Source organism: Microcaecilia unicolor, chromosome 10 (assembly GCF_901765095.1).
Source record: "Microcaecilia unicolor chromosome 10, aMicUni1.1, whole genome shotgun sequence".
Classification (NCBI taxonomy): domain Eukaryota; kingdom Metazoa; phylum Chordata; class Amphibia; order Gymnophiona; family Siphonopidae; genus Microcaecilia; species Microcaecilia unicolor.
In genome coordinates, this window is record NC_044040.1 from 110,304,672 (window position 1) to 110,324,411 (window position 19,740).

Consider the following 19,740-nt stretch of genomic DNA (forward strand, 5'->3'; position numbering starts at 1 on the left):
TCCCTCCCTTCCTGCCAGTTAGTTCTTGAAGGAAGTGTGTCAACTACCGGGTGCCACTGTGTACCCTCTTATCCCATTCAATCTCACCCATCCATACATCCACCCTTCATGCGCTCACCCTTTCCACAACATTTCCTATATTTGAGCCCTAACAGTCCCTTAACCACTTCAACAGCTCATTCCCACCACCATTTTGTCCATTACAGTCAAGTTTGATCTCCTTGCGCTGGGCTAGCTGTGCTGGGTAGTGATGTTCATCTCCTGCCTCTTCTAACTGTTGTCCATCCCGATTGCGACCTGATCCCGGAGCACGAAGTCTCTCCTTTCGGCCTCTGTCCCTCTGCCGGAAGATCTTTACACCCCAGGTCCAGCAACGCTTTCCACGCTCCCTCCGTGGTCTGACATTTTTTGGATTGATTGCCCATTGTGAATTGCAGGCCAAATGGGTAAAGCCATTTGTACCTTAAACCCTTCTGCTGCAGATAGGTTGTCACCATTTTGAAGTCTCTTCTTCTTGTCAAAGTCGCCTGCGCCAAATCTTGAAAAACTTTAACACTACAGTTCTTCCATGCTATGTCCCCCATGCTTCTTGCTTTTTTCCAAATCAATTCCTTTGCTTGAAACTCGTGAAAACAGACTATGATGTCTCTGGGTGCATCTCCTCTCCGAGGACCAAGACTCCTGTGCACCCTATCAAGCTGCACAGTATCCATTCTATGCTCTGATTGGGAGTTCTCCCCCGAAGATGAGATGAATGCACACAATTCCTGAATTACTTTCACACAGTCCCCAAATTGATCCTCCTCAGGGATCCCTTTGAATCTCAAATTACCTCTCCGCGATCTGTTCTCAAGATCTTCCATCTTCAGTTCCAACTCCATTCTGATTCGTTTTTCCTCTTTAAGGGTGGCTTGCACAGTTTGTAGCTCCTCTCCCATTGCCTCTATATTTTCCTCATTTAGGGCCACTCTGTTTCCTATCTCTTGAATTTCTCCACGCAATTCTGCAACAGCAGCTTGAATTTCTTTTTTTGAAGTTACAACCTCCGTCTTCAATTCCTGAAACCATTTGGCAACATCCCTCTTAGTGAGCTCCATTTCGCTCTCCGAACGCTCTTCATGCTCCAGCTCCGAGTCCGAGACATCAGCCGCCATTTTGGCTCCGCGCTTCCCCGCTGTCTTCTCTAGCGCCGCTTCCGCCTCTGTTTTGTCCGCTTTGAAGTGGTATTTCTCCAGCTTTTTCGGGGTCGTCATGCTGTCGGACCTTAGCTGGAGCTTCGGTAGCGTGATTTCCCTCAATTCTCAGGTGAGATCTTATTTTAATATCGAAGCACCTCCGGAGCTTCTCTTTCATGCGGCCATCTCCCAGTGATGACGTCACTTCTGTAAGGTAATCTGGACTTCACTTTTTATAGGAGTTGTAAGTAATTAAAACCACGTATTTGGCAGGTTCAAAAAAGCTGGACACGGGCCAATCAAGGGTCTTATCCTTGGCATTCCAAACTTTGAACCATTTCTACAGATACGGGTGAGAGCCTTTTTTTCATTCTGGAAGAACTTTAGAATTGTGTCTAAGGGCTTGGGCGTGGTCATAGTCAGAAAAGTATATGGCACAAAGGGTGGTATAACTGGTGTTGTGTAATTATGTGCTTAACTTTATTACAGTGTGAAAGGGGTTTAATAGACTGACTAATCTTCATTAGAAATTTAGTCTAACAAAAATGAAGTGAATTTTATACTTACCTGTCCAGAACTTTCCAGTGTGCAGGGATACTTCACAAAAGGGAAGGAAACCTGTGAATAAGTCTAAGTAAAAAGAAAAGGTTGCCTAGGGCAATTTCATAAAGGTACAATTATAGCTGAACCGGTCAAAAACAAAAAAGAAAATTACAATGGCACGCAACAAAAAAAAATCTCAATAATGTGTTTGTAATAGTCAAGGTACTATAGCAAAATCCCCGCGGTCTAAACCTGGCCCATCATTAGTGCGTCCACTTATTTGAGAGTACACTCAGGATCCATTACAAGACACTTCAGACAGGGTGGCTAAAGGTTACCTGTATTACAAAAAAACGCAGTTCACCTGGAACCGGAAGAAAAAAACCCTCAACCTTTGTCAAGAGATCGGACAAAAAACAAACAAACCCTCAGTTACTCTGAACTGGACAAACTCTCGGTCACGCTAGACCGGGGGAAAGAAGCAAACCCTCAGTTACTCTGACCTGGACCCTCAGTGTCACTGGACTTGACCCTCAGTTTTACTGGACTGGACCCTCAGCCTTTCTGGACTGGACAAACTCTCGGTCACTATAGACCGAGGAAAAGAAGAACCCTCAGTTCCACACCTAGAACTGGAATAACCCTCAGTCAATTTAGACTGGAATACAAAAATATCCCTCAGTATTAAACTGGAATTCTTGGTCACCTTGACCAATATAAAACCTCTCGGCCAACTGTAGACCGGTGAACATAAAAAAAACCTATTAAAAAAAAAAGTAATGGTCAGCTAAAATTATAGTACCTGAATAAGGGCAACTCCAAAAAAACCACTTGTTGGTTTCACAATAAAAAATTAATCTGGGGTACAATATGGAGAGTACCCCATATAGAGGCACCTAGACAATCAATTCTATATATTCACAACGGGCTGGGTCAGTAAGGATAAAACTACTTTTAAAATCAGCGTGGCTATGCTGCTTCAGCAGGACTGAATTGGTAAGCAAGCTAGGATTGGCAGCCTTCCCAGAAACAAGAAACCCTGAAAACAAAGTAAGTGTTCCGTTCGGTACCCAATTTTAAAGATGCCCAGATTTAAAGGTGGCAGATTTAAAGAGGGACCCTAAGAGAAACCCACAGCTGTGCACAAGGACAGTAAAAAGTGTGTTTTGAAATCAGCTTGTCTATCCTGCTTCAGTGAGTGTCTTTAGACAGCACAAGCAGGGCTGAATCGGTAAACGATGTATGGTGGGCCACTTGCCCAGAAACAGGACAAAGGAAATGTACTGTGCAATGCCAGTCTCAAAAAATTATCCTGCACAAAGCCTAAAACCTTCAAAAGTACCTTGGTAGAGGTTAGAAGGTGCTTCTTACTCTCTTTATTAGTACTGGGGAAAGCGCAGCAACCCACAGACTGTAAGAAGTCCAGAACCTACACAAAGGGTGGGGTCAGTGTCCAGTAATTGGAAACTGGCTACTGCGTTATCCAGCTTAAAGTGGTAATTTGGGACCACAGCCAGGGGAAGGCTGTTTGTGTATCAGAAAGTGCTGCCGAAGGAGGCAGACTGAAAATCTAGTGATAGGGAATCATAAATCTCATCGGCGTTAAGGGACGGACCCTTGCATAAGTCCACCGTCGAGAATATGTTGAAAAAAAAAGTAGTACCAGTTTCGAGAGATGAAACTGGAGTTGAAAGATATGAAAAAGATAAGGGAGGGAGTTAGATGGATTTAGGAGCAATACAGTTGACAGAGGATAGACAGCGAGAGGTTAAAAAGAATACCTGTGTAAATGACTGTTTAACTTGTACCACTTCAGCATAGAACAGGGACAAAAAATGAACGGAAAAGGGGGAAAAAAAAATCACTTTCTGAGCTTTTAAAAGTGAACTGTAGAGCCTCCTCTGCCGAAGCACTGCTGGACTGATAAGGCAGCTAAAGTGGGCAAGCTTCCCAGATTCTCATGTCCTTGAGATAGTGAACTACAGCACTTGTTAGGGAAAACTTTTAAAAGCTACAGAAAGAAATGGCAGTTTCGAGGGCCAGGATAAAGATATTAAAGAATGTGAGAAAAAAGGGTTTAGAACTTACAGCTCTTCGGGCAATTTTAAATAAATTTACAAAGGCAGATTCGAAGCCCAAGCGGGAGTAACCATCCTCTGGCTACCAATATGTTTATTTTCTCAGAATCTGCCTTTGCTAATCCAGGAGCGGAAGCAGTGGCCCGTCTCATCTCTCTGGGCAAAGTTACATATGCCCTCCAAATATCTAGCTTTCCCAACCTTGAATCTGCTCATGGCAGTTCAGTACAGGCTCAGCCGTAGCTAAGTCTGTAATTAAAGAGGAACCCAGTTTCAATTAGTTAAAGATATATAGTTTATTAGTATTAATTAGCATTGATACATTACCCAATAATGAGGATACCAGCAATTCAGTCAATCATACAGTGGAACAGAATCACACGACACATCAGCTCTCAGTGGTACTCTGTCTCTCTCCTCCATCAGCATCTGCCTCTGTATCTGCGTCTGTCTCTCTCTCTCTGTCTCTCCTTCTGCGTCTTACACTTCTCGGGGTGCTTCCTTTATATACTGTCTCAACCCAGTGGATTCCAATGGGATCCAGCTTTGTCAGCAGAACTTGCTATCCCTTATCAGTTGATAAGGAACCGATAAGGGTGACTTCATTAGGTCCCAGGTTCCAACTATACACAAAAGGGGTGCAAAGCACAGGTGGCGAGATGACTTCATCGGTCATTCTGCTCTTCTCAGCTATTCTCAGCTCCCCCTCCCTCTGAGTACTCTCTAACTACGTACATCTACCCCTTATCTACTTTCATTAGCCCAAAACATCTTTCATGACTCTTCACTGATGCCAGTCCCAGGCATGTTTATAAGAGCAAAGGACCCCCTCCCGTGCCAGCTCCCTGAGAACTCAGTTCAGCTTGTGCTGCAGAAAAATATATTTTGTATCAGAGATGACTTTGGATTTTTAAGAGAAGCCCAGCTCTTATTATGAGCCATTTGCTTGTAGAGGCCTAGCTCTTTAGCCTGAGCCATTGACCTGTATTTTACTGAGAGCAAAGGGCGGCCATATATATATACTGGGCAGGAGGATCAGCAGCAGAATCAGCCATAGGGTTACAGAGGGAAAGCTTGCAGAGGTATGATGTGTTGCCATCAGCCCTGAGAGTAGGTCCTCACCCTGATGCCCGACTCCCAGTCCTGAGCAGTAACAAAAGGCAGGCAGGTAGTAGAGCTGCAGGGAATTGTAGGATGGGAGAGATTCAGTGGGAGGGAGGGTGTGTATTCAACACACACATTGATTGGATACACCACTTGTACTGGGGAAGCCAAGCATTTTCTCTTAGCTGATGTTTCCCTCACTGTGCCCACCCACTCAGTGGGGATGCCTAAGCCCAAGTCCTGTTAGCTGCACAGGTGCTACCTCAGCAGCAGAGAAGTTGGCGAGGTGCTTCAGTTGCTGATGCCGGCACTTATGCACATTCTCAGAACTGTTGCATGCACGGAAGTGCTGGTATTCACAACTGAATCACCCCACCAGCTTCATTGCTGCTGAGACAGCACAGGAAGGGGCACTGCCAGGGAATCTCTTCAACTGGTGGAGCTTAAGCATCACACACTAGCTGCTCATCCAGTGCTGCAATTTTGTGAGCGGGCAGGGCAGGACCCCCCCCCCCAAATGGTGTGAACTGGTCACCCTTCCAGGACCTGGCCAGGGCTGACCCTGCTTAGCTTCCTTCACACACAGTCACGGTTGGGCTCTACACTTCTCAGTAATTCCCCAGGATTCTGCCTCAAACACAGGGGAGTTCTCTGCCTCCTCTCCACATTCCACAAATGTTCACCATCACCAGGCTTCTTATAACTAAAGGTTTTATTAGTTGCCATTTAACATAATCTTCATGGCTTATTCCTTCATTAACTTAAACATTTCTTTTTCAGTTCAAACATTTAGAGCAGTTCCTCAAACTTTCACAGTTCAAACAGCCAAACAAAAGCATTTACTTTTCAGCGGGTAGTGCAGCTGTCACCTTTTTCAGCAAAGAGCTTCAAAAGTCCACAGAGTTCAGCCAGTACCTTCAAGAGGATCTTCTTCCTCCAGCTGCCAGGTCTCCAGCTTCTCCCTTCTCTTTCACCACACAGGCAGGTATATGGTGGTTAATTAGCTTCTCCACCCCTTTAGGCTCTTCCCCCTAATTCCAGGCAGCACCCAGCCCATAACCACCTACACCTGTTTCCAGCCCAGGACTCTCCTTGGTCCTAGCAACCTCCACCTGGACATTCCCCTACTGGCTCCCTCTAGTGACTCATCCCGGACATTTCCCCCCATTTCTACGGGAACAGCGCCATCTAGTGGCCTACCCATGATAGGACAGCCCCTTATTCTTCACAGTGGTTATGCCACCGACACGGATCCTCTGGATGACACAGGGACAAGCTTTGTCTCCTTCCCTGCAAGCTCTGTCTGATCCCAACTGCAGAAGCCTCGAACAGTTATGATTGTATTTATATTATTTTATTGAAGTATGAAAAGAAACAATATCCTGTACAACTTTCATTTTATAAATTACAAACAGTACAAAACAAGGATCAACAAAACCCTGTCTCTGTTCTTTCCTCCCCTCTTGCAAGTATTTCCTCCACTATCTGGAAAACTGAACAAGCCAAATTACTACAGAATGTTTAGAAAATTAGTTTTTTTTTTAAATTATGTTTATTAACACAATACAGAATGTGACCACAAGAAACACAATGTGTGATAAGAACAATACATAAAATCGGAAAGTCGAGTGAAAGTGCCATTCTGCATTGATTTTCTATATGTCCCGTATCCTCAGTCATTCTTCGCAACCTCTCTCTCTTTCCAAAAGTCACAACATACACCCAACATGCAAACCCATTCAGCTAATCATATACCCTGCTGCTAGCCTTCCCTAACCCCTTCCCACCCCCATCCCTTGTTGGTTAATCAAGTTTAAACAACGTGTTCATAAAAGGGCATAGTGTCTATTATCTAACTTTAATGATTCGGAATAAATCTGCCTGTCCACATCTTGCATCTTCGTGAGCCATATGTCAAGAGGTATTTCCTCAGAGGAGATCCAAAACTGCAGAATAGTTCTCCGAATCAACAATAGGGAAATATATAAAAAACGCCTATATGGTTGAGAGAGACCTTGTGCAAAAAGGAGTGATCTCCCAGAAACAGAGTGCCATAGTCCCATTCCAGTTCTCGTGTAGGAGGTGATCCACCGAGGTGGATAAACACAAACTCCCACGAGAAAACAACAGTTAAAAGGAAGTGGACCAATGACTTCAGGGAGACGGGATACTGATATATAAAGTACCACTTTATTCACAGACTCGACACAGTACCGTGTTTCGGCCACAGGCCTGCCTCAGGAGTCTAAACAATAGGTCAGAAAATAATGATTAAAAAATAATAATAATAAAATATACACATATACATACACATATACACTAATATAAAACAGGCAAAGAGATATCTCAGAAAAACATATACAGAAAACCTCTAAAGAAAAATATGTATACATAAACTCAAAATGTCAAGATACATATAGATTATATTAAAAAAATAAATAAAACAGATCATAAGCAATGCACAGAATATATATATATACTGATAAAAAAGGCCCGTTTCTGTTTGAAAGGAAACAGGTGCTAGCAAGGTTTTCCTCGGAGTGTGTGTGTTTTACAGAGTGTGTGCGAGAGTGAATGTGTGAGTGTGTGTGACAGAGAGATTGAGACTGGGTGCGAGAGTGTGTGCCAGGGCCTCCCCTCCCTCCCTTCCAGTTCCAGGGTCCTCATCCTCCCTCCCTCCCTGGGTCCTCATCCTCCCTCCCTCCTTGGGTCCTCACCCCCCTTCCCTCCCTCCCAGTTCCATTCCTGCCAAGCATGGTTGCATAGCTGTACAGTGACATGCATCATCTTTCACTTTTGCTTACCCACATCGCTGTAGCGCACCCGTTTCTGATGGAAATGAAACGGGCGCTAGCAAGGTTTTCCTCAGAGTGTGTACGTTTGAGAGAGAGTGAATGTGCGAGTGTGTGTGTGACAGAGAGAGAGTGAGAGTGGGTGCGATGTGCAAGATTTGTCCTCTCCCCTTCCCTCCCGTTCTGTTCTCTCCCCCCTTCTCCATGTGTCTTTGTCTCCCCTTCAAGTTCCTGCCCCCTCCCTCCCTGCGTGTGAGAGAGAGCGTGTGTGTGTGTTTGAGAGTGTGTGTCACAGTGACACACAAAGAGTGAAAGACTGTGTGTGTGTGTGCAGGGTCGTGTCCCCCACCCCCCGTGTTTGGTTTTTCAGTTCCTTTTCCTTCTTTTAATCTAGTGATTGTGCTCTTTTTTTTCCCCATGCCCTCCATCCATCCATGTGCAACATTTGTCCTCTCCCCTTCCCTCCCGTTCTCTTTTCTCCCCCCCCTCTCCATGTGTCTTTGTCTCCCCTTCAAGTTCCAGGCCCCCCCCTCAAGTTTCTGCAAGTGCATAATGCTTAAACAGTATACATGAATATAAATATAAAGTACATGGTATTAATGCAGTGATGGCAATGTGTTTACCCAGGGAAATGCATAATGCTAAACAGAGAAGGTACAATCATGGATGGAAAGAGAGGGTACTAGAAAATGGTTTAAAAATAGTGTACATGAAAAAACAAAGGAAGATTGGATATTATCGCTCAACGAAAAGAGATTTCACAAACCTTAAATGATTCTGGTACTAGGAATCGTCTGAAAGTTAGGTGGTCTGAAAAAGAAAGACATAAATACTGAAGAAGCTAGGAGTGATAGTGTAACGCAGAGCGGGAAGGAGAAGGGAGAATATAACATACCTTGAAACAGACCTTTGAATGATTGAAACAGATACTTTAAAGTCTCTGTGTAGTCTGTCAAAAGTAAAACAGCGTATGTCTGCTTGTGAGGGAATCATATAGGTTTGTTTGGCCCCCCCAAAAAAGGAAGTGAAGACATCCAAAAGATTTTCATGCGTTGTGTCCAATCGAAGAGAGTAATTGCAGTGATGAAGTAGATACAACGAATCAGAAGCATGAAAAGATAATGGACATGTGTAACGTCCAATTGAAGAGAGTACCGTATTTTTCGGACTATAAGACGCACTTTTTTCCTCCCAAATTTGGGAGAAAAATGGGGGGTGCGTCTTATAGTCCGAAGGTAGAGATTTGTCTGGCTGGCTGGCTGGCAGGCCGCCCGCCCTCCCTCCCTCCGAGTTCGGGATCGCCTTCCCCCCGGCCCTGTCACCACTTCTCCTCTTACTCACGCGATCTTCCCTGGTGGTTCTAGTGACGTCGGGGCAGGAAAGAGCCCCTCTTTCCTGCCCAGCGCTGCTCTCCATCCTCCTGTATGCAGCCTGACGGTCTCGGCGAATTCAAAATGGCCGACGAGACTTCATTCTCCGCGGCCATTTTGAATCTCGCCGAGACCGTCAGGCCAGCAATGCATACAGGAGGATGGAGAGCAGCGCGCTGGGCAGGAAAGAGGGGGCTCTTTCCTGCCCCGACGTCACTAGACCACCAGGGAAGATCGCGTGAGTAAGGGGAGAGGTGGTGACAGGGCCGGGGAGGGGGGAGGAGGTAACCCTGAGGGCGATCCCGAACTTGGAGGGAGGGATTCGGACAAGACGCACCGGAGCACCTAGGTTTTAGAGGAGGGAAAAAGCTAAATTTTTTTTTTCCTATTTCCCTCCTCTAAAACCTAGGTGCGCCTTATGGTCCGGTGCGTCTTATAGTCCGAAAAATACGGTAATTGCAGTGATGAAGTAGATACAACGAATCAGAAGCATGAAAAGGTAATGGACATGTGTGACGTCCAATCTAGAAAAAGATAATGGACATGTATAACATCCAATCTGGAAAAAGATATATATCCATTAGCAGTGGTGATGAAGATTGACATATAATGCATCCAATCGGGAAGAAAATATAACTTTAAACTATAGTAGGGGGTTGAAGATTGGCATATATTGCATCCAAACAAAAGGGTTTGGAGACAGTTCATAATAGTTTAAACCCTGGAAGCAAAGGTAAATAAGTAGAAGTGAACTAGTTGTGCACCAAAACAAAAGGGTGAATTTTACATGCAGGCGAAGAGGTGATCTCCATGCAGAAAGTGGTGATGAAATCAGTACGTAAAGGTATAAGTACTAAATGGTATAAGTACTAGACGCGATAGAGCAAGACTGAAGACAGAGAAAATAGATGAATAAAAATAAAGAATAAAAAATAATAAATGGTATTAATGAGATAAAGCTATGAGTGTCTGGAAAAAGGATGAAATAAAAATATCGAATGAAAGTGTTAAAAAATGATAAACCAAATAATGCTAAATCCTTATGTGGAGCATATATTACAAAATATCAGTCAGTTAAATAAAAAATTAAATAAAAAAAGGAACCTGTGCCTGTACAGAAGAGCTGACCCTGATGAACTTATATGAGCAGAGTAAAGGGTGAAAAAATAAATGTAAAATAAAACAATAATGATAAACCAAAAACACAGAATCCTTCTGTTGAGCATATTTTACAGAATATCGGTCTATTGAATAAATGAACCTGTACAGAAGAGCTGACTTAGCAGAATAAAGGGTGAAAAATTAAAGTAAAATGTCAACAATGATAAACCAAAAAAATACATCAACAATGATAAACCAAAAATTACAGAATCCTTCTGTTGAACATGTTTTACAGAATATCGGTCAATTGCAAAATGAACCTGTATAGAAGAGCTGACTTTGATAAGCTTATATGAACAGAAACTTTCATTTGCATCTTTGTCTAAAAGCAGTCATGTTGGTCATTATAGGTACCAATGCTAGAAGAGTTAATCGAGAGTCATAATCTATTTTATATCTTTCATAAATATGCAGAAAAGTCTATTTCATTGTTAAGACCTTCAGGAGCCAAGGGTTTTTAATTCAAAAATTAATTTCTGTTCCTCTCTCGAGCTGACTATCAATGTTTCCTCTTCTCCTATTGGGGTGTAGTACTTTGAAAACCACAAATCTGAGATCGGAAATTTCATGGTTAGCTGTTATCCAGTGAGTAACAAGAGGGGCACTCAATTTTTCTATTAATACAGCTTCGATGCTCAATCATTCTGGTTTTTATTGCTCTGATAGTCTTGCCGATAAACAGTTTGGAGCATGGACATTGTATAATGTAAATTTTACCTGCAGTGTTGCAATCTGAAGTATGGCGCTGATAAAAAGTCTGGAGAGTTTGTGGATGTAGAAAGACAGATGTATCCATAGAGTGTCTACAAATGCTGCATTTACCACATGGGCGATGACCATGATAAACTTGAGATTCTGGTAGAAAGGAGGGTACCAAATGTTCCTTAAGGTTCTTGTTTCCCGAGTAAGCTACCACTAGGTTTTTCTTTTTGAAGCAGTCCAAATTTCCAAGAATATGCCAGTTATGTCTGATTAATTTTTGTATATCTTTTGCCAAGTGGGAATATCTAAGGATGCAGAAAATATCTGGTTTCGCTTTCTGGCTGGTGGATTGTAGTAGAGTAGATCTGTCTTTAGATAATGCTTTCACATATCCATCTTGTATGCACTCCTCAGGGTAGCCCCTATTCTGGAATCTCTTCTTTAATTTTTCTGATTGTATGTTAAAATCATCAAAATTTGAACAGATCCTACGTAACCTGAGAAATTGGCTGAGAGGTAAATTACGTTTCAATGATGGGTTGTGTTGACTAGTGTAAGAAAACATTTCTGTCTGTAGGTTTCCTATATATCGTGGTCTGAAAGAAGTATGCTTTTTTGAAAATGTCCAAATCCAAAAAATGTATGTGGTCTTCACTAGCTTCCATTTTAAATTTGAGATTAGGGTCCCTAACATAGTAACATAGTAGATGACGGCAGAAAAAGACCTGCATGGTCCATCCAGTCTGCCCAGACAAACTCATATGTGTATACCTTACCTTGAATTTGTACCTGTCCTTTTCAGGGCACAGACCATATAAGTCTGCCCAGCAGTATTTCCCGCCTCCCAACCACCAGTCCCGCCTCCCATCATCGGCTCTGGTACAGACCGTATAAGTCTGCCCTCACCTATCCTCTCCTCCCAAACACCACCCCCTCTTCCCCCCACCTGCTCAGACACCCAATTTCAGCTAAGCTTCTGAGGATCCATTCCTTCTGCACAGGATTCCTCTATGCATATCCCACGCAAGTTTGAACTCCGTTACCGTTTTCATCTCCACCACCTCCCGCGGGAGGGCATTCCAAGTGTCTACCACCCTCTCCGTGAAAAAATACTTCCTGACATCTTTCCTGAGTCTGCCCCCCTTCAATCTCATTTCATGTCTTCTCGTTCTACCGCCTTCCCATCTCCGGAAAAGATTCGTTTGCGGATTAATACCTTTCAAATATTTGAACGTCTGTATCATATCACCCCTTCACCCCTGTTCCTCCTTTCCTCCAGGGTGTACATGTTCAGGTCAGCAAGCCTCTCTTCATATGTCTTGGAACGTAAATCCCATACCATCCTCGTAGCTTTTCTTTGCACCGCTTCCATTTTTTTAACATCCTTCGCAAGATACGGCCTCCAAAACTGAACACAATACTCCAGGTGGGGCCTCACCAACGTCTTATACAGGGGCATTAAAACCTCCTTTCTTCTGCTGGTCACTCCTCTCTGTATACAGCCTAGCAATCTTCTAGCTACGGCCACCGCCTTGTCGCACTGTTTCGTCGCCTTCAGATCCTCAGATACTATCACCCCACAATCCCTCTCCCCGTCCGTACCTATCAGACTCTCCCCGCCTAACACATACGTCTCCCTTGGATTTCTACTCCCTAAGTGCATCACTTTGCATTTCTTCGCATTGAATTTTAATTACCAAACGTTAGACCATTCTTCTAGCTTCTTCAGATCTTTTTTCATGTTTTCCACTCCCTCCGGGGTGTCCACTCTGTTGGAAATCTTGGTGTCATCCGCAAAAAGGCAAACTTTACTTTGTAACCCTTCGGCAATGTCACTCACAAATATATTGAACAGAATCGGCCCCAGCACCGATCCCTGAGGCACTCCACTACTCACCTTTCCCTCCTCCGAGCGAACTCCATTCACCACCACCCTCTGGCGTCTGTCCGTCAACCAGTTCCTAATCCAGTTCACCACTTCGGGTCCTATCTTCAGGCCGTCTAGTTTATTTAAGAGCCTCCTATGGGGAACCGTGTCAAAAGCCTTGCTGAAATCTAAGTAGATGACGTCCATAGTACGTCCTTGATTTAATTCTCCTGTCACCCAGTCAAAGAATTCAATGAGATTCGTTTGGCACGATTTCCCTTTGGTGAAACCATGTTGTCTCGGATCTTGCAACTTATTGGCTTCCAGGAAATTCACTATCCTTTCCTTCAGCATGGCTTCCATTACTTTTCCAATAACCGAAGTGAGGCTTACCAGCCTGTAGTTTCCAGCTTCTTCCCTATCCCCACTTTTGTGAAGAGGGACCACCTCCGCCGTTCTCCAATCCCTCAGAACCTCTCCTGTCTCCAAGGATTTATTAAACAAGTCTTTAAGAGGGACCCGCCAGAACCTCTCTGAGCTCCCTCAGTATTCTGGGGTGGATCCCGTCCGGCCCCATGGCTTTGTCCACCTTTAGCTTTCCAAGTTGTTGATACACACTCTCTTCTGTGAACGGCGCTCTATCCACCTCATTCTCAGGTGTACTTTTGCCAGTCCCTCTCGGTCCTTCCCCAGGGTTTTCTTCAGTGAAAACAGAACAAAAGTATCTATTTAGCAATTGGCTTTTTCTTCATCATTTTCTACATAGCGTTTTGTTGTATCTTTTAGTCTCACAATTCCCTTTATAGTCTTTCTTCTGTCACTAATATACCTGAAGAAGTTTTTGTCTCCCCTCCTTACATTTCTAGCCATTTGTTCTTCCGCTTGCACCTTCGCCAGACGTACCTCTCTCTTGGCTTCTTTCAGTTTCATCCGGTATTCCTCCCCGTGTTCCTCCTTTTGAGATTTTCTAAATTTCTGGAATGCTAACTCTTTAATCTTTATTTTCTCAGCCACTTGCTTTGAGAACCATATCGGTTTCCTTTTTCTCTTGCTTTTATTTACTCTCCTTACATAAAGGTCTGTGGCCCTGTTTATTACTACTTTTAGCCTGGACCACTGTCCTTCCACTTTTCATATGTCCTCCCAGCCCATCAGCTCCTTCCTCAGGTATTCTCCCATTTTGTTAAAGTCAGCTCGCTTGAAATCCAGGACTTTGAGTTTAGAGTGGCTGCCATCCACATGAGCCGTTACATCAAAACAAACCGTTTGATGCTCACTGTTTCCCAGGTGTGCAGCCACTCGGACATTTGACACACTATCCCCATTTGTGAGCACCAGATCCAACGTGGCTCCCTCCCTCGTGGGTTCGTTCACCATTTGTCTGAGCAGAGCACTTTGGAAAGCATCCACAATCTCTCTACTTCTTTCCGATTTTGCAGACGGAACCTTCCAATCTACATCCGGCAGATTAAAATCTCCCAACAACAGCACCTCTCTTTTCTTCCCCAACTTTTGAATCTCAGCGATCAGATCTTTATCTAGTTCTTCCAATTGTGTCGGCGGTCTATAGACAACACCCACGTGGACCAAGGTTCTATCCTCTCTTTTAAGGTGATCCATATCGCTTCTTCCTTTCCCCAGTTCCCTGTCATTTCAGTCGCTGCGATATCATTTCTCACATACAGAGCTACTCCTCCACCTATACGTCCCTCTCTATCCTTCCTAAAAAGATTATAGCCTGGTATGTTTACATCCCATTCATGGGAACCATTGAGCCATGTCTCTGTGACTGCAACTAAGTCCAAGTCAGCCTCCAAAATCAGGGCTTGAAGGTCATGTATTTTATTGCTTAGACTGCGAGCATTTGTGGTCATTGCTTTCCATGTACATTTCCTAGTATGTGTTATGGTTTTAGTGATTTGTGAGGGTGTTTTCTCTTTGGGTACCTTCTCATATTTTTGTTCCCCCTTCCTTGCTTTTTCTTTTTTTTCCGCTTCAGTTTTATTTTCAGGAACATCATGGTGCTGTAGTGGAGGCAAAAGAATTTTGTAGTGGCAACACTTGTGTGGGCGGATGCTTCTGTGTCACATGATGAAGTCTGCCTGAGCCTACTGTGAACCATCTGTTCTTATGTGGCTTTATTCTTTGAGGCAGTGGTGAGAAGTTATGATTCTGCACAGTCCTATAAGTTGCTTTAATTGCATCTAATTCTTGCATTACTTTACAGAGCTCTTGTTTTAAAGTAGATAGCTGAAGACAGATAGGACAAGCTTTAAGTCTCCAGATGATTGGCCTTGAAACTAAAGCATCACAATTATTGCAGAGAATAAAAGTCATCCTGATTGGTTGAAATGGGTATGAACAGGTGTACTATGTTGGAGTAACAGCCTGCAAGACTGCCTGAGTATGACTGTGGAGTAAAGTTAATGAGGTTTGGTTTGTCTATAAATGAGTGGACAACCCTGGGGTGGGTGGGATTATAAGTCCCAATGGGTCAGCTAAGTGCTGCTATCTATCAAGGGAATTCTTTAGCTGAATGGACCAAAATGGTAGTGTCTGATCCAGGACTTTACACTTTATTTTACTTTTTAAAACTGCCCTAGATATTAATAACTTTCCTTTTAAATAAATCTAGATATTGCCAATAATTATAGCAGTGTAGCAGCTATGTAAAAATGCCCCTCCCCTCTATCAGAGTTTGGCAGGAACAGAAAGAAAGAAAGAAAGACAGAAAGAGAGGCTTCCCAGTGCTAATTAAATTGATTAAGCAACAAGCCTTAAAAATTTAAGACAATATCAGGTAGGTTTCTCACCTAACGCCAGTCAGTCAATTTGAGAAGTATGGGATTTAGGGGTCAGAATAAACCTGTCCTTTTAGTAGGAGCTTGGTTCAGTCCCAGCACCCAACGCCAGTCAGTCAATTTGAGAAGTATGGGATTTAGGGGTCAGAATAAACCTGTCCTTATAGTAGGAGCTTGGTTCAGTCCCAGCACCTAACGTCAGTCAGTCAATTTGAGAAGTATGGGATTTAGGGGTCAGAATAAACCTGTCCTTTTAGTAGGAGCTTGGTTCAGTCCCAGCACCTGGAAGTTAGACGTTCTAGAGTTCAACCATGTGTAGAAGAGACGTAGTGACTCAATATCGCCGTTCCACAGAATGAAAATGTCGTCAATATACCTTCTGTAAATCTTAATGTTCTTCGAGAAGGCACAGGATGTCAGATGTTGTTGTTCAAAATTGCCAACATATAAGTTGGCCAGATCGGGAGCCATGGTGGATCCCATGGCTGTCCCTTTGATTTGTTGATAGAAGGTATTCTTGAATAAAAAATAATTTTTAGTGAGGGCCAGAGTTGCAAAAGTTAAGTTAAGGTGGTTGGGAATTCTTTTGTGCGAAGTCCTTTTAAGAAGGGTTGTTTCAATGATTTTGAGTGCTTCCATCTGAGGAATGTTAGTGTACAGTGATTCTATATCCAGTGTTACCATAATTGTATCTGTTAATGGTCCTTCATAATCTTGTAGTATATTGATCATGTCTGTAGTGTCCCGTACGTAAGAGGGGATCTGAGGGACAAAGGGGCGAATGAAAAAAATCAACAAAAATAGGGGCTCCAGAACAGATCTGTTTCCAGACACAATGGGTCTGCCTGGAGGATTTTATTTTTTATTTTATTTATTACATTTGTATCCCACATTATCCCACCTTTTTGCAGGCTCAGTGTGGCTTACAATTCATTGTGGATACTGGAAATAGAAAAGAATGTACATTTGGTTTTACAGCAAGTTTTAGGTACATGATGGTGAAATACATAGTACTGGAAATAGAAAAGAGTATACATTTGTTTTAGCAGAAGTTTTGGGTACATGGTGGTGACATACATGATAGTGTTAAAGCCATAACTCTAAAGCAGTGATGGGCAACCTTTTGAGCTTGGTGTGTCAAAATTCACCAAAAAAAACGAGCATAACTCGGGTGGAGTGTCACTGCTACTAGGACCGCCCCCGGGCCCCCCCTACCCGAGATCGCTGCCCACCGAGGTCGCCGGGCCCCCCCTCCACCCGATACCGGGCCCGGAACTAACCTTAAAGCCTCCTTTCACGTTGCAGCAAGCAGCAGCAGGGCAGACCTCTCCTCCTTCCTTCTGTGCTCTGCCCTCGCGGACGTTACGTCAGGCGAGGTCAGGACACGGAAGGAAGGAGTGGCCTGCCCTGCTGCTGCTTGCTGCGACGTGAAAGGAGGCTTTAAGGTTAGTTTCCGGGAGCGAGGAGGGAGGGAGGGCGGACCACACTGCGGTGCTGCCGCGTGTCATCGAAAATGGCTACACGTGTCAGTGCTGACACGCGTGTCATAGGTTCGCCATCAGGGCTCTAAAGATTTATGAATCTTTGGAAGCATGTAGATGGTGGGGATAACTGGATGCTTAACCTGTAGAAAATTTTTTTCTTAGTTAGAAAACCCAAACGTGATGATATGTCTATAAGTTCTTGAATATCTTCTTGTAACTCTGGAGTCGGATCCTTGTCAAGAGGAATGTAAAATTTCAGGTCTGAAAGTTGTCTCATGACTTCTCCTGCATAATCATCTCAGTCCATAATTACAATTCCTCCTCCCTTATCTGCTGGTTTGATCACTATTTCTTGATTGCGGCTGAGATCTATCCAATCTTCCTTTGTTTTTTCATGTACACTATTTTTAAACCATTTTCTAGTACCCTCTCTTTCCATCCATGATTGTACCTTCTCTGTTTAGCATTATGCATTTCCTTGGGTAAACACATTGCCATCACTGCATTAATACCATGTACTTTATATTTATATTCATGTATACTGTTTAAGCATTATGCACTTTATTTATATTTTTTAATATTATACATATGTCATTTCACTATGGAAATCTCAGATTAATTCAATTCATTTAGAATTTCATTATGTATATTGTTAAGCATCTTTTAATATTATATATATATGCCATTCAACTTTTTTTTTATCAATGTATTTATTCTGTTAATGTTTTACTATGATATATATACCATATATTCTGTATGTCTTGATTCGTCATGATTTGTCCACACATATGTTTGTACATTTATATATATATTCTGTAATTGCTTATGATCTGTTTTATTTATTTTTTTAATATAATCTGTATGTATCTTGACATTTTGAGTTTGTATATATATTTTTCTTTAGAGGTTTTCTGTGTATGTTTTTCTGAGATATCTCTTTGCCTGTTTTATATTAGTGTATATGTGTATATTTTATTATTTTTTAATCATTATTTTCTGACCTATTGTTTAGACTCCTGAGGCAGGCCTGTGGCCGAAACACGGTACTGTGTCGAGTCTGTGAATAAAGTGGTACTTTATACATCAGTATCCTGTCTCCCTGTAGTCATTGGTCCACTTCCCACTTCCTTTTAACAGTTCTCGTTGTGTGACATTGTTAAGCAATGGGAAAGCCTCATTCCACAGTGAGAGAGTTGGGCATTCTAAAAAGGAATGGAGAAATGTTCCCACACCCCTGTGGCATCTACTGCACTGATCATCATCCCACAGGCCTATAATTGCTCCTTTTGCTTTAGAAATATGGGCTGTATGAAGAATTTTATATTGTGTCTCCTGTAAATCTGCTACTGTAACCATTTCATATAAGGTAGAAAAGAGTTCTCCTAATTGGTGCCTATTTCCTCATTCCGGTGTGTAACTAGATTCTCCATGTCACCCAATGGTATAGTCATCTTTAAGATCTTATACCATGTTGAGAGTCTATTCAGAGTAGTGGGAATACGGAGGAGGATAGTGTCTAAAGCGCCCCAAGTCCACTTGTCCCCCTATCCAGCCTTCAGAGAGGATCAGTAGTGCCTTGCCTGAAGATACTGCAACAAATTACTGTTTGGGAAATCCCAGTGTTCCTTCGCTTGAGCAAAAGTGATAAAAGAATTTTCTCCATTTGAAAGCAATTGTCCTATACGTCTGCAACCCCTCTCTCCCCATCTAGTAAATACTGAATATCCCATACCCGCCGGAAACGCATTATTACCCACCAAACTCAAAAAGGGAGAGGCATCTGGAGAGCGCTGTTGATGCCCCCTCCACCAACTTCAGGCCCTCCTCAATGGTGTTAGGAAACATAATTTACAGGCAATCCCACAAACATACGTTCCTCTCTCCTTAGTATCCATATGGGAGCCACTTGTATAGGGTGTAAAATCTTAGGCATTACAATAATTTTTACTAGAGCTACCCTGCCCATTAAGGAGAGTGGTAGGTCTTTCCATTGTTCACACAGCCGCCTGATCTTTTCCAGTTGATCTAACACATTACATTTATAAAATATAGATTGGCTGGTGCTTAGAAAAATGCCCGGGTATCGCATTGCGCCTTTAGCAAGGGGTATAGGTAGCATAGAAAGCACCGGGTCTCCCATGTGTCCCGCAAGGGGAAGTAGTTCTGATTTAGAGCAATTAACCCTCAAACCTGAAAGATCTCCAAATGCCGGTACAATAGATAATGCCCTTGGGAGGCATCTAGGGGCATTGGCCACGTAAAGTAATATGTCATCCGCAAAAAGGTTTAATCTTAACTCCCTACCCTTATCTCCTTAATAGTTTCACTACTGCGAATCTATAGCCAATGGCTCAATTGCCAGTAGGAAAAGAAGCAGGGAAAGGGGGCATCCCTGTCGCGTGCCCCTTTGTAAAGAAAAACTCTCTGTTAACTTGCCATTAACCAGTAACCTCGCCATAGGAGAAGTGTAAAGGGGCGGTAATCCAGGCGACGTAAGACCCCTTCAAACCAAAGCGGTCCAGTACCCAGAAAAGATATTGCCACGATATACTATTGAAGGCCTTTTCTATATTGTGAAAGATCCGTCCCTCCTCCAGGGACTGTCCGGATCTTGTCTCTGTCTTGGAGACTCCGGCTAAGGCACCAGCTTCATGCCCAGTCTC

At 43.1% G+C, this 19,740-nt stretch overlaps 1 protein-coding gene across 4 annotated transcripts in view; it reads left to right on the forward strand.

Moving 5' to 3' along the window:
* The window catches only part of PCCB (propionyl-CoA carboxylase subunit beta), an 840,377-nt gene that overhangs the window by 20,865 nt on the left and 799,772 nt on the right, over positions 1 to 19,740 (forward strand). The gene's annotated exons all lie outside the window — the stretch shown is intronic.